This window comes from Phoca vitulina, unplaced genomic scaffold (assembly GCF_004348235.1).
Source record: "Phoca vitulina isolate PV1807 unplaced genomic scaffold, GSC_HSeal_1.0 scaffold9, whole genome shotgun sequence".
Taxonomy (NCBI): domain Eukaryota; kingdom Metazoa; phylum Chordata; class Mammalia; order Carnivora; family Phocidae; genus Phoca; species Phoca vitulina.
The window spans coordinates 52,929,015-52,945,211 of record NW_022589712.1 but is presented as its reverse complement, the minus strand read 5'-3'; the positions used below and the strand labels follow the sequence as shown (position 1 = coordinate 52,945,211).

Below are 16,197 nucleotides of genomic sequence, written 5' to 3'. Positions count from 1 at the left end.
GGTCTGTTGTAATAAACACACCACTAACTCACAGGAGTTCTGGAGGAAGCTTCTAACTAGGCTTTTTGAAACGAGCCTTTTCAATGCTGCCAAATGTGTAAGACCGTGCTTATTTGTGGGAGGGATAGCAATCTGTTCTAGCGAGCTGGAAGTTCTTCCTGGCTAAGGGCGAAGAGCAGAGAGAGAAATGGCACAACCAGCAGGACAGGTGCAGCAAAAACTAAGCAAATTGATAATCTTAATTTTTAATTTAGAACAGCTGATACATTGGTTTATGGCCTCTACTGGTAACATTTGTCAAAAGGGCTCTGAAAATTCAGTGAACTAAGGAGATGTTTAAAAATCACAACTGATAAAACTTAAAAGAAACAGACCACAAGTTCAAGAAAATGGCATGAATATGAAGTGTTGAAATTTAATACTATATTGGCTAATTCATTCCATAAACATTTGCTGATAGCCCACTATGTTCCCGGCACTGCACTAATGAAGCTAGTTATGACCTTATAAAGATAAACGACATCACTTTGTCACTGACCACTTAGAAGGTTAATACATAGGTGAGCTGCATGACCTTGGGCCAGCCATACCACTTCTCTGGGCCTCAGTTTATCTACCTAGGTAAGAAGTATCAACAAGAAGCCCCATGACCAGAAATACCTAAATGTGTAGCTGTATACATTTTTTATTCATAACAATTGTAAGGATGATGCCAAAATATGGATTTCTTTTTTTTTAAAGATTTTATTTATTTGAGAGAGTGTGAGAGAGAGCACATAAATGGGGGGAGGGGCAGAGGGAGAGGGAGAAGCAGACTCCCCACTGAGCAGGGAGCCCAATGGCGGGACTCGATACTGGGACCCTGACATCACGACCTGAGCCGAAGGCAGCGGCTGAACTGACTGAGCACCGAGGCGCCCTGGCTTTCTTTTGGTAGCAATGAAGAAGTGATCCAAACTGTTCACCACTGAATTACGATCATCTTTTATTGATTTAAACAATGACTAGGTTCCTTGAAAAAGTTTTTTAATTTAAAATGCTTACACCAAAATGAAACTTTTCATAAGAAATAAAGGAAAAAGAGATGCTTTCCAACAAGTTAAAAAAGAGTTGGTTGTGTTAAGTATCTTGCATTACTATAAAAACTGTAAATAGCTGCTGGGAACTGAATGCTTAGTCATGAAAGAAAGTAATTGTTGCATTATCGTACAGCAGTTAATTGCTTTATTTTTCACTTTCTCCAACATAGGAGTTCCTGTACATGAAGTTTGTTGTACTTAGGATGTTCCACACTTAGCGGCACCATTATACCTTATTCTGACAAGTTCTCAGAGAGAATTATGTCTGCCATCTCAGTGATGTGCTCACTTTTCCCCTATGTGGCTGATAACCTCCAATTTGCTTTCACTGCTTCTTCCTTTGATGGCACTCCCAGTGATGTTAAGTGATATTTTCCAAGTGTGATTTTACTTAACAGTTAATCCCACCTCTGAGAAACACAAGTTCATGATGTGAAAAATTCAGAACACCAGAATCATGGTACATTATTTCATTCAGCTGAAAGGATGCTTCTGGCTAGAACACGGATTAATACTATAAACTTTCGAGATTTTAAAGTTGCAACCACAGTAAGAACTATATTTTACATTATGACACTGTACATGCACACATGCATATGTATAAAAATGAGTGTTTTTATACTCATTAAAAAAGTATATGAGTGTTTTCATAAAACAAAAATTCCATTATCCCTCTATTTTCTATTGTGTTCCATTAAAAAAAAGTGTTGATAGTGATTCACTAAAGTGATTTCACTACCCACCAATAAACAGCATGTGATCTGTACTTTGAAATATTACCTTATATTATGCTGATACATGTCATGTATAGCTCATACCTTGGTTAGCCATCATTTTTTTTGTTTGTTTTTTTAAGATTTTTATTTATTTATTGAGAGAGAGAATGAGAGACAGAGAGCATGAGAGGGAGGAGGGTCAGAGGGAGAAGGAGACTCCCCACTGAGCAGGGAGCCCGATGCGGGACTCGATCCCGGGACTCCAGGATCATGACCTGAGCCGAAGGCAGTCGCTTAACCACCTGAGCCACCCAGGCGCCCCTTGGTTAGCCATCTTAACTGCACACAAGGTCACGAAATTTTTGACAGGCAGTTACACACTGTTATTCTGAAATATAATTAATATATATAAAGGTGTTAATTTCTTTATCACTTTATTTCAAAAACACTTAAAAATGGAATTGAAACAGGCAGAAGGCAGGTTAAAACAGAATCGTTCTTGGGTACTATGGGGTATAGTGTTAGGATGCATTTCCATCTTGGTTTATACATATCACTAATATTGACTCTGAGCTTTGATCTTACTAGATTCATGAAAAAAATTAGACCACATTTGGCCAGAGTTAAAAATCTCAGGATTTTTCTAAGATTCATACATACATCTTGCAAATTCCAGGGATCCCATGTCTTTCAGATAACATAGTTCAGTTTTTAGTTCAATTAGTTCCTCTTCAAACTGGGCTCCACTAAAAGACAGATGTTTGTAATTTAGAGACATCCCAAGGTTTGCACTTCAAAGGCAGCCACAGAAATAAAAGCATGACTCATATGCATTAAAATCCATGCATCTCATCTAAAACTGTAACTGTATTTCTTCCAAATACCTTTGCAGCTCTTCAAAATCTGTGAATCAATGGAACTCTAAAAATAACTGGCCCAACTGGTACTGCGTTCTAGAAAATTAGGTAATCCTTTTTCTTCCCCTCCTTCAAAAAAATCATGTAGTAGAAACTTGAGACTGGCTGTATTGTACCCTTGAATCAAATAATGGACACCTTTGGGTTAGAAATTCTCCAATCTATAGAGATACAATTGGCTTTTTTTTGTTGTTGTTGTTGATATAATTCACATGAAGACTGAAAATAGGTGATGCAATTGGCTTTTAAACTGGTATTCCCAAGGCTTAACACAATGAACACAAAAAATTTTATTGCATTACCAACACTTTTTCTAATACGTGAATTAATTGTATAAATCATAACTGTTTCAAAATAAATCTGCACAATTATCACTTTATTTAATCACTATTTCCAGAAATTTACATTTGCATATCACCCTATGGCCTTTAAAGTTTAAACTTGACCAAATTAAGCCATATCAGTTTCTCATCACAAATTGGCCTTAAAGGTGAGTTCACTAATTTGGGGTATTGTTTTAGATAGCTGAAATAGGCACATATACCCCAAGATCTTAAACATTTATAAAAGATTTTCAATTCTCTATCACATCTCTGACTTTATAAACAAGTTTTTCTTGAGTCCTTTGTTTTTCTTCCTATTTCATGACATTTTCAGGATCTGGATATAGATATTATAAGTTTAGACTCTTTCCTACAACACTCAGAATTGTAGAATATTGTCATCAGCAAGGATATAGGAGATGGAAATAATGCCTTTATTTTACAGATGAGGAAACTAAGAAAACAAGTTGTCTCTGCTTACTAGTTATTTCTCTAAAATGTTTCATAAAGCTCCTATTGATGTTTGTACTGAAATATTTATTCCAATATTTTAAAATACTAATTGTTTAAGATATTATAAATTCCAATATTGGTAACTGCAAAATTGCTGGCAAAAAAAAGTATCATAGTTCTTAGTTGGTTTGTTCGTTTTCTACTTTAGTTAAGCATGAGGATTTTGGAACCAGACTGCCTCTCTTTAGATTTAGACAGCAGCTCCACCATTTCCTCTAGGAAATTACTTACTTAACCCTCCCCCCATGCCTCAGGAGAGATTTAGTTAATACACACAAAGCACTTACAATGGTGTCCACTACAGAGTAGGCACTCAAAAATATAAGTTGTTAATATTATTTTTTAAATGTTTTGTACTAATTTTAATAAATATTCTACATCATGAAGTTTCTAATTTCACTTGTAAAATGGAATATTAAGACATTAGAGGGGCGTGCCTGGCTGGCTCAGTCAGTAGAGCATGTGACTCTTGATCTCGGCGTCATGAGTTTAAGCCCCACGTTAGGCATGGAGCTTACTTAAAATTAAAAAAAAAAAAAAGACATTAGATAAACAGTGTGGAGAAAAAGATGAATGCTCTCAACTAGAATTCTGATAAAATGAACCATTTAATGTTAAATGGCCAATTAAAAAAAAAAAGGCAGAGATAGAAACTAGGTCCATAGACTTCTACTTCGGAGTTCTTTCCACTTATGTGGCTTTACAGGTCATCTCTGAGAAGTATAAAATAGATAAGCACTATACACATAGCTCAACACATCATGAAAACGTAAGTGATCCACACAGAAGTGAAAGTCGCAGCTGTTTAGGAATAACACAGTTAATCTGATATTCTAAACAGGAAAACTGTCCTTTAAGAATCAAAGATTGGCCATACAGTATAGTTTTGGTGTTTACTGATGACTGACTGACTTGATATGCACAGTGAAAATGGCCCCAGAACAAAGACAATTAAGCCACATGAATAACAACAAACAATGCATTTTCCAAAATGTTTAAAAAGAAACTTCCTTGGCACAGCCATACTTTCCAACAAACCCACTTTAATGTTTTCATAGTTTACAATATCAGAAATGACCTCAGGGTCAGGCATTTGTCAGTTAATGGCCTGTTGGGCTAATGGCCTTCAGCTTTGCCTTGGGCACTCAAGTCCTCCAGTAGGTCATTAGCTGCCAGGAAAGGGCTCTTCCCCAATCACTATTGCTAAATAAATAAAATTTGCTCCTGGGTTAACGCCCCATAAGCCAACTTTGGCTTAGAGTGAATTTTTTCCATGAGTATTCACAACTCTGAGGCATCAGGAAAATGATGGAAATGCTAAAACCAAAATTATATCAACACAACTGAGCTGTATGTGGCTACTAATGATAAGTAGTCACATGGATCCTTTTGAATGCTCTTACCTGTTCTTTTGCTTATGGGGTTTAAGTCTGGTATCAATCTAATAAAACCAGGCACCAGTTTACAAATGCACCACATTTTGGAATTTTATCTGTAAGTCAGTTGTTTGGAGCTCATACCTCATTTTCCTAACAATCGAGGTTGTAAATGGTGGGTAGGTTCCCAGGGCAGCCCATAACATTAGAAATGCCATATACTTATAATTGAAAATCAAATAGAAAACCACAATCTTATAATACTTGCAATTAAACAAAAGAGGAAAACAAAACTAAATAGGAAATATTTTTTAAATGGCCTTTAAACATTGACAGTTACAGGGAAATTTGGTTTAATAAGAAAATGAGGGTAGAGACACTGGTTCTTTCTCATACCTATTTCATTTCTAATTATATAATTTTCCTTATTCTTAACAAAAGACGATTCCAAGCTTTACGCTGATGTTTGTCAACTCCTAAGTAAAGTTTCTTCACTGACTTTTCCTTTGAAAGGAGCACAGAGAAGGCACAAAGACGGATAACCATTTTTCTGAAATAACAGGTAAGAAGATAAAGAATGAAAAATGGGAAGAAAAGGGTTGAAGAGGATGTGTATACACTCTGGGGATTGCCTGAGATGAAATTAACTGATTTGTGAACAATAAGACACAAAGAAAGAGGCACTGAGGACAAATCTACAGGACAAAGAAAGGATGAGTGAAGAGATGCGAGGTCAGGCAGCTGACAATGCAGAGGAAGGAATCAGCTGTTCATCTACCCAGTACTTTTGTTAACTCCTAACTCAGGAAGTTCCTTGAGTAAAATCATTAGAAAGGCAAAAGGAAGAGTACTGAATACTTGGAGCTGATTTTTTTTTAGATTTTTTTTTCTCCCTCTGGCTTTAGAGAAATAGCAATTTATGCCAGTGAAAATGGAGAGGAAAAAAAAGCTGGCTTGATTAATTTTATTTCTGGAAGGGATTTACAAAACTGAGGTGACTAAGTATACTATAAAATTGCCATAATCAATATATATCTACCTCTCATGGCCATGGTGTGGGGTTCAACTCTACCCATTTTAGAGAATATATGTTTGTAGAACACAGATTTTTTTTAATGGGCTTCTTTGAATGCCAGGCAGATAGAAGAAATTCCCTTCCAGGTCATCAACTTTCTGGCTGACAGACACTCAGAAGTGTCCATTTTGCATGATGGCATTTGACCTTCTTATGGCAAAAAGACACTTCATCCCATTGTTCTACGGCACCAAAAGGGCAAAGTTCAAGTTTTTAATGAGATCATAAGTTTTAAAAGAACATAATATTTGTCTTCTTGTTTCTAGTACACTTCTCAAACTCTGATCATTTATCACTTTTGCCTTAAAGATCAAGGAAGTGGCTCAGAATGGATATAGTGTTTGTTTAATAGGTAGCTATATTAGTAAATGATAAACTGGAAAAATTTGGGGATTTTGAAATTGTAATTTTATGATAGCATTTTGGCTTCTTTAATTGATAGGGAGATGCCTTTATTGTTACAACACATGACACTGAATTACATTCTGCACACATTTACTCTATTCATGAAAACCTATACTTGAGTGGGTTTTATGTAGAAAAAGAACATTAATCTTGAGTGTGAGACTAAAGAGGCTAAAAGATATTAATCAATAATTTCCACAGGGACGCCTGGGTGGCTCAGTTGGTTAGGCGTCTGCCTTCAGCTCAGGTCATGATCCCAGGGTCCTGGGATCGAGTCCCATATTGGGCTCCCTGCTCAGCGAGGAGCCTGCTTCTCCCTCTGCCTGCTGCTCCCCCTGCTTGTGCGAGTTCTCTCTCTCTCTCTCTCTCTCTCGCTGACAAATAAATAAAATCTTTAAAAAAAAAAAATAATTTCCACAAATAAAATAGTGCATACAAGGTCATACTGTCTATTTTAAATGAGTATGAGGGGCGCCTGGGTGGCTTAGTTGTTAAAGCATCTGCCTTCGGCTCAGGTCATGATCCCGGGGTCCTGGGATCGAGCCCTGCGTCGGGCTCCCTGCTCTGCGGGAAGCCTGCTTCTCCCTCTCCCACTCCCCCTGCTTGTGTTCCCTCTCTCGCTGTCTCTCTCTGTCAAATAAATAAATTCTTAGAAAAAAAAAATAAATGAGTATGATAGAGAAAATTTCAAATTTCATATGCTATAGCATGTTTCTAGGTTTCACTTTTTTTTTTTTTAAGGTAGGTTCTACACCCAAAGTGGGGCTTGAACTCATGACCACAAGAACAAGAGTGGCATGCTCTACTGACTGAGCCAGCCAGGCACTCCTGGGTTTCACTTTTTTTAAAGAGAGAGAGTGCATGTGCACGGGGGGGGGGGGGGGGGAGGGAGAGGGAGGGGGGAGAGAAATCTTTATCAGGCTCCACGCCGAGCATGGAGCCCAATGAGCGGCTTAACCAACTGAGCTACCCAGGTGCTCCAGGTTTCACTTTTTAACATGAATTTGAAAGTAGAATTAATATAACAAATAATACAAATATCAAGTAACCAATAGCAATCTCTTTATTAAAATATATAGATGTGTAAAAGGAGGAGATTTATATGCATAAATTGAGCATTATTTATACAAACAAAATTCTTCCTTGTAAACAACATATTTATGCCTTTAGGAAAACAAAGTTAACATAAGGAAATACATCAGCTATGTAAGGAGTACATCTGTGCCCCTGGTTATTTAGAAATATAAATCACTAATGCTTAATAGAACAGTCCCCAGGAATGACATCATGATAATGTTCTGGGATGCTCAAACAAGACCCAGGCTAACTCACAGTCTCCCACTTGATGTATAGTGATAGGTCCATTAGATGAAAAGTAATTTAAAAATAGAAAAAAATAGCACGGTGAGTTCAATTTTTTAAACACTAGGATTATCACTACGCATGTAAAAGACAAGACTTAAAGAAGATGACAAGTAGTAATCACACAGCCTTATTTGTACTGTGGCTTAATCCTAAACCACAGATCCAGTCTACAAAACAAACAGGGACCCCAAAAAAGCCTCTAATGGTCAGCCAGATTTCTAAATTACAGTGCTTTTCCAGTTCATGTTTTTTCCCCAATTATTCAGCATGTCTCACTGATAGCTTGATGCTCAGACACTAAAATTTTAGATTCGGGTATGACCGCATCATTCCAGGATCCAGTGATATTCTACATGAACACAATAGAGAGCAACTTATTTCAATAGAGTCAGGGAATTTATGGCTTAAAAAGAGGCATTCTAAGGTCTCTAAGTCTAGGGTCTGTGGACAGTGAAGTACTAAAACAAAAAGTTGACCTTAGCTTCCATAATTGAAAATGAATGAAAACTCAAAACACTAATTTTTAAACTCACTCTTGAATTCAAAATCTTGTTAATTCACATTTATGTGACGACAGCTGTAATACTAAGAAGACAATTACCAGAGGATTAATATATCAATTTCTATACTTAGAGATATTTAAAAATCTAAGTGTTACCTAAGGCAATTACCTTGAAGACCCCTAATATCTTCAGGGAAAAGCCAAAGGGAGAATAATTGACTTTGCTAATTTTACCCTTGACAATTATAAAACAGCTCTGAATTTCTTATGACTGCAGAGCCCTTCATCTAATGGTCTGCCCCAGGAGAAGTACAGAGATAAACACATAATACAGAAATTCAGACAAGAATTCAGTAGCACAAGAAAATGGAAAATTGGTAGAATGAATAAGTCATAAAAAATTAAAGTTGCTACAAATACGCTAACTTTAATTACCAAGTTAAATACACACCCTCAAAAAAAAGCTGTCACTGTGAAAAGACTGACATACTATATACAGAAATTCTGTATTAAGTTGTCTACTCCCTCACTACCGTGGTCTCTCTTTTCATTGCCTTTTTTTTTTTTTTAAGATTTTATTTATTTATTTATTTGAGAGAGAGTAAGCAAGGGGGGGAGCAGCAGAGGGAGAGGGAGAAGCAGGCTCCCTGCCAAGCAGGGAGCCCAATGCGGGGCTCGATCCCAGGACCCTGGGATCACGACCTGAGCCAAAGGCAGACGCTTAACAGACTGAGCCACCCAGGCGCCCCTCTCTTTTCACTGCCATTGCTGACAAATTTTTCTTTTCTTTTTTTAAGTAAAGTATAATTGACATACAATATCCTATTCGTTTTAAGTGTACATTATAGTGATGCAATATTTCTTTAAAAAGATTTATTTTAGAGAGAGAGAGAGAGAGAGAGAGAGAGAGAGAGTGGGGGGAGGGGCAGAGGGAGAGGGAGAGGATCTTTTTTTTTTAAGATTTTATTTATTTATTTGCCAGAGGGAGAGAGAGAGCGAGTGAGTGAGCACAAGCAGGGGGAGTGGCAGGCAGAGGGAGAGGGAGAGAATCTTTAAGCAGACTCCGTGCTGAGCGCAGAGCCAGACACGGGGCTCGATCTCAAAACCCTGAGATCATGACCTGAGCGGAAACCAAGAGTCTGACACTAAACTGACTGTGCCACCCAGGCACCCCAGTGATGCAGTATTTTGATGCATTGCAGAATGATCCCTACAATAAGTCTAGTTACTATCCGTCACCACACAAAGCTATTACAATATTATTGACCTATGTTCCTTATGCTGTACATTACATCCTCATGACTTACTTATTTTATAACTGCAAGTTTGTTCCTCTTAATCCCCTTTACCTATTTTGTCCACCCCAACCCCTCCCCCTTTGGAAACCAACAGTTTGTTTCCTGTATCTATGAATGTTTCTATTCTGTTGTTCATTTGTTTGTTTTTTAGGTTCCACATATAAGTGAGATTATATGACATTTGTCTTTCTGAGTCTGACTTATTTCACTTGGCATAATACCCTCCAGGTCCATCCATGTTGTCACAAATGGCAAGATTTCATTCTTTTTTTATGGCTGAGTAATATTCACACACACACACCCCCCCATATATATAGCATATGGTATATATACCACATCTTCTTTATCCATTCATCTAACAACAATGTCTTTTTCTTGTAAGAGAAAATTAAAACATCATTAAACAGAAATCTAACTTTACTAAGACTTTAACCATACGTATAGAACTTTAAAAAAATTTAATATTGCCCCAAAGAAATATTTATCACTATCTCCTCCTCCAACTAAAAAATGCTTATTAATGATTACCATTATCCTTAATCAACTTAAGCTTCTGGGAACTCATTTAATAAAATTAGTCTTCTTCTGGGCGCCTGGGTGGCTCAGTTGGTTAAGCGACTGCCTTCGGCTCAGGTCATGATCCTGGAGTCCCGGGATCGAGTCCCGCATCGGGCTCCCTGCACGGCAGGGAGCCTGCTTCTCCCTCTGACCCTTCCCCCTCTCATGTGCTCTGTCTCTCTCATTCTCTCTGTCTCAAATAAATAAATAAAATCTTAAAAAAAAAAAATTAGTCTTCTTCTGAGATATAACTTTACTTTCCTTAAAAAAAATAAACTGCCAAGTATTTAAATGAAAGGAATTGGTTCTGAGTATGGAAGATTTGCTTTATCAAAGAGAATTCTTGACGTTCAAGAACTTATAACCTCCTCAGTTTAAACTACTGTTCACATGGTTTGGAAACCATCTAGTATGATTAAAAGAGAACTACTAGAAGCCTAGATTTGTAGAAGATCAATTATAGACCCCTGGACATGGTACTCAAGGCCTTTCACAAGAACTGATCCAGCAAAGTATCTTTTGAAATTGACCTTCACAGAGCCTTCAAATTTTGAAGAACAAGGAACAAAAAGATCCTTTTTTTTTTTGGATGAACAGAACGGTTGCAACAGAATAAAGGCTTCAATTCCACACACAATTATCAAATTTAAAAAACAATATACCATGGCTTAAAAAGGAAAAAGAAATTCCTCACCAAAAAGGGTCAATAAAATGAAAATTTTAAAGTGCAAACTAGTGCAGAGACCATGAAGGTATTAGGGCTCACTGAAGAGGAAGGAAATGCCTGATCATTCTTATTTCACGGAGAAGCTTCAGGCTGAACTGTTGCTTGGATATGCTGTTTTTGTTTTGTGTGTGGTGTTTTTTTTGTTTTTTTTTTTGAATCAAATACTGCCACTGAAATCCAGTGCCTAATGGAGCAGATGGTGGAGGTCTTAGACTCTGGAACATTTATAGTGATGCTTCTGAATGCAAAACACCAAGAGTGGATTTCACAAACTATGAATCTGAATTGATTTTGATGGGAGTAAAGCTTCCATTTTCTCTGAACTTGAACTGTATTGAAAGATGTGTGAATGATACAAGCTAGCTAAGAAAAAGGAACACATTAAACATCATTTCCATAAAGTGAGTGGTGAAAGCAAACGAATACTTGTTTATGTCATTACAGTATGATTATATTTGTAGGAAATACCATCTTCTTAACCTTACGTAAGATTTCATCAGAATAGCTTAAAGTATGTTAAAACTAATGATTAGAGAAAACAGAAATTTGTCTAAAGGCAGTAAGTCTTGTTTTAAGGTAGGGGCCAGGCTGAGGGCTAATTACTGAAATGTGGATCTAGTTACCAAATCCTGACTATCTCTTCTTAGGTATGTGGGTCTAATCTGTGAGTGGCCAGTGTGTGTGACTAGAGCTAGTCATGTGCAGCGCCAGGCACCCAGAAACTACAGCAGCCTGTACTTTCTGAGGCCTCCTCCTTCTCCAAGACCCAAAGGTCATCACAGACTACAGCAGCTATGGTCAAGGGGAAAGACGGATGATGCAGTCACAGAGTAGCTCTCAAAGGCAATGGCTCAGTCATCCTTGCACTAACATATGAGTTCCAGTAAAGGAGAGAATTTAGTGAGATGCATCAAAGTAGACTACATACATAGAAAATAGAACAATTTGAGGGTAAATAAAAAGAATGCTCAAATGGTAATAAATCTTTGGAGGGAGATTTGAGATTCTCTATTATTCCATTTTATATAACCAATTCATTTCTTACTCTGGCTTCCTTTCCATGTGAATATAAACTATATATTAAAGGTACCACTCCATTTTTTCCCCTAAAAATCAGCAGGTCCGTCTCATGAAATATGTGCTAGCCAAAAGTGTGATGGGGAGACAGGGCAGAATGCTATTTGTCTCCCGGTATCTGTTATCTGTATCTTCCATATTTTGGGCTGGACACATGGCTACCCACAAGAAAGTTTACATTTCCTAGTCTCCCTTATAAGTAGGTGTGGCCATATAATTAAATTCTGGCCAGTAGGTAAGCAGAACCATCTGAGTAACTTCTGAGAAATGTCTTTAAAGTGGTGATACTAGGGCGCCTGGGTGGCTCAGATGGTTGGGCGTCTGCCTTTGGCTCAGGTCATGATCCCAGAGACCTGGGATCGAGTCCCGCATCGGGCTCCCTGCTCCTTGGGAGCCTGCTTCTCCCTCTGCCTCTCTCTCTGTCTCTCATGAATAAATAAATAAAATCTTTAAAAAAAAATAAAATAAAATAAAGTGGTGATACTAGATTTATCATCCAAACTGGGACACTTGAGAGTAAAAGGGAATACTAAGAAAATGAAATTTTTATAATTTTTGAAACATGTACTTATTAGCAATTGACTTTATTATGTTGGTGGACTTGTTAACAAGTCCTACTCAAAAACTATTTTCAAAACTGCAATTTAAGAAGAAAGAAAAATAACATATATCCGTGTACATTAAAACAAAAAAAGAATTTTATATTGATTATCTGAATATTAAAAAAATAGCCAGTAGAATAATTATTTTGGTATATATTTACATACTTTAACTCATTTCTTAGCATATCTGTCCCTAATATTGTGTAACTGGCATTTTTCTGAAGAATGTGCTTTCATTTTATTTTTTGAAAAGATTTTAAGTAATCTCTACACCCAACATGGGGCTTCAACCTACAATCCAGAGATCAAGAGTCACACACTCTACCAACTGAGCCAGCCAGGCACCCCTGAAGAATGTGCTTTTAAAAATATGGCATTTTGGGGTGCCTAGGTGGCTCAGCTGGTTGAGCATCTGCCTTCAGCTTGGTCCTGAGATCGAGCCCCGTGTCGGGCTCCCTGCTTGTGGGGAGCCTGTTTCTCCCTCTCCTCCCCGCTTGTGCTCTCTCTCTCTCAAATGAATGGATAAAATCTTAAAAAAAAAAAAAAAAAAATATATATATATATATATATATATATACACACACACACACACACATACATATATATGGCATTTAAGAATTATATATATATATATATAATATATATATTACAGCATTTAAGAACTAAACTGCCAGCAATATTCTTCACAGTTGCATTTTATGACTAATTTGAAATTATTGATACCTTCAATTGATTCTTATTGGTAGACCATAATATTTTTAATTGAGGAAATGCTCATTCTACAGATTCTGAGTTACCTGATAAGCTCTGAGCAAATCTGCTAAATGGAAAAGAAACTCAATTCTAATTTTTTAAATATTGTAAAGTATAACTATTCCAGCCCAAATATTTTCAAGGTACTGTCTTTTTGCTTCCTTCAAAGTACCTTTCTTTGACAAATATTTTTATAAGACAAAGCTTGTCAAATAAATTGCCTCTATGATTCTTTTGAATGTTTTACTAAAATTAGATGCTGCAAAATCTAGGCCTTCTCAATTTCATTTTATTCGTGTGTGTATAATTTATTCAAAATAGCAGCACTACCAAAAGATTCTTCTTGCAAGGTGAGATATTCCAAATCACAATTATAGAACTGTAAATTTTAATCTTGGGTAGCATTTGAGATCTTACTATTTATTTTGTTCTGTTCCTCCCTTGCTTTTGTAAGGAAAAATTCCAATGGGATTTTCATTAATTGTTTTCATTGTAATTTCCTAAAAGTTTCATTTGGTATTCTACTTGTTGAACATTTGATTTAAGATTTTGAGTGGATTTTGAGCAAGATGTTCACCAAAATTTTATGACTCATTTATATAAAATTCAATACCATTGTTGGGTATAAAGATTTTGAGAATCTGATTAATGATAGGCAACAAAGACAGAAGGTACACACTGCAGTGCTGAACTGTATTTTTGTACTCAGAGTAACACCAAAATTCTCAAAATCTTATAGCTTAAAGACTTGAACATTAAAGATACTTGAAATTTTTATAACAATACCTTCTATTTCAACTTAGAGAATGTTAACACTTGTTTGGATACGATTATGAATTATGGGTATGCCACAGTGAATTCCAACTACTCCATAGGTTTCACAATGTAGTAAGAACATTGTTTTTACCACAACACTATGTGTGCCTCACCAAAATGTGTACTTGTATTATTATTGTAAACTAATAATTTTATCTCCCATGTTGTACTTTATTTATTTAAGAGATCTCTACATCCCGCGTGGAGCTTGAACTCACAACCCCAAGATCAAGAGTCGGATGCTCTACTAACTGAGCCAGCTAGGTGCCCCCCTTCCATGTTGTACTTTAAACTGAATTTCCAAACTCACTCATAATGGCTTTACCTTTGATAGAATATACTTCCAAAAGCTTTACCTTGATCCCATGAACGGATGGAAAAAATAAAAACATTTTCTGAATTAACTAAAATGATTTAATTGAAGTACCAGCTGGCACTCAACTAAAACTGGAATTACTTAACTGTAAAGTTCTTCTGCCAATGGAGCCAACAAATATAAAGTTACTGCTTACTTTTTCCTATGTGCACATAAAAAACCTGTAGTCGAAAAATGAGTGAAATTAATCTAGAAAAAGAGACATCTGTCTAAAAGTTAGGCTTCACTTTTTCAGCAGATTTGTTTTCATGTGGTCAGTGATACCAGTATGGCCTCCCCAGTGAATGTAAATGTCAACATTTTGTGCAAATTACACATTCCTTATCAACTTTCTCAGTACTTTAAAAAATGAAATATATAGTTTTTAGCTTATTGCTGCCAAAAGGGTTTATTGCAAAAACAAACTGTTGCCAAACAATAAAATAGTTACAGGTTTACATTACACAAGCAAGTGTGCTCAGTCTACTCTCTACCCTCTCTGATCAGCCTTGATTTCCCACATATACTCACCAATGCCCCACTTCCACCTTACTATGTTTCTCACTGAGCTTTGGGACTGGTACCTGGTGGCTTGGTGACTGTTGAAGGCCATGCACAGGCCACAGTACAATTGGGTGATACATCAAATGGCAGCAATGTCAAATACTTCTACACCTGATACAGGAAAAAGTTAACGATTAACCTAGACAGTCAGTGCACTTTGTTTTATCAGCAATTGCCCTGCATTCTGTCCTTGATTGGGAGGTGTCTGAAAGGGTTGGGAAAAGAGGTAAGTTATTGCTGGTTGTCCTCCAGATTTAATATCACCTTAACCTGAGAACACTCTCCACTGTACATGGGTCTCATATTCTATTAGCCTACACTAGACAAAAACTCAGGCAGAGGTTGGAAGTATAAAGTAGACGTCTATGAAACCTATCCTGGCTCATCCTAATGGAATTATTAGTAATCATTCTCTGTTAAAAAATCCAGGACAAATGTTAAGACAGATGGGATTCTGGGACAGTGGACTTACACTGAGACTATCCTTAGCAAACCAGGATGTACCCTCACCTGACCTTCAGGTGAAGGAGATCTGCCTTTCTCTGTCTTCCTCCTCCTCCTTTCCTATTGACTGGAGTGAGAACATGATGGCAGCTATTTGGGGCCAAAAATACAGTAGTAAGGTAAGGATGGCAGAGCAGTAAGACAGAAAATGCCTTTGGTTCCCGACTTTGTAGAATCAATCCTAGACTAGACTGCCTAGTCCTGGATTTTTTTTTTTTTTTTAAGATTTTATTTATTTATTTGACAGAGAGATACACAGTGAGAGAGGGAACACAAGCAGGGCAAGTGGGAGAGGGAGAAGCAGGCTTCCCGCCGAGCAGGGAGCCCAATGCGGGGCTTGATCCCAGGACCCTGGGATCACGACCTGAGCCGAAGGCAGACGTTTAACGACTGAGCCACCCAGGCACCCCGTCCTGGATGTTTTTACATGAAAAAGAATAAATCCTATCTTGTTTCGGCCACTGTTATTTTATAACTAAACCTAATTCAAACTCATATATAAGGAATATCTCTACAATCTTTCTAGAAAGCAGCTTGGCAATATGTATCAAGAATGCTAAAAATGGGGCGCCTGGGTGGCTCAGTTGGTTAAGTGACTGCCTTCAGCTCAGGTCATGATCCTGGAGACCCAGGATCAAGTCCCGCATCGGGCTCCCTGCTTAGCAGGGAGTC

At 37.1% G+C, this 16,197-nt stretch overlaps 1 protein-coding gene across 3 annotated transcripts in view; it reads right to left on the bottom strand.

The window, feature by feature from the left end:
- Window positions 1-16,197, bottom strand: part of PDSS2 (decaprenyl diphosphate synthase subunit 2) — a 267,411-nt gene that overhangs the window by 109,329 nt on the left and 141,885 nt on the right. The gene's annotated exons all lie outside the window — the stretch shown is intronic.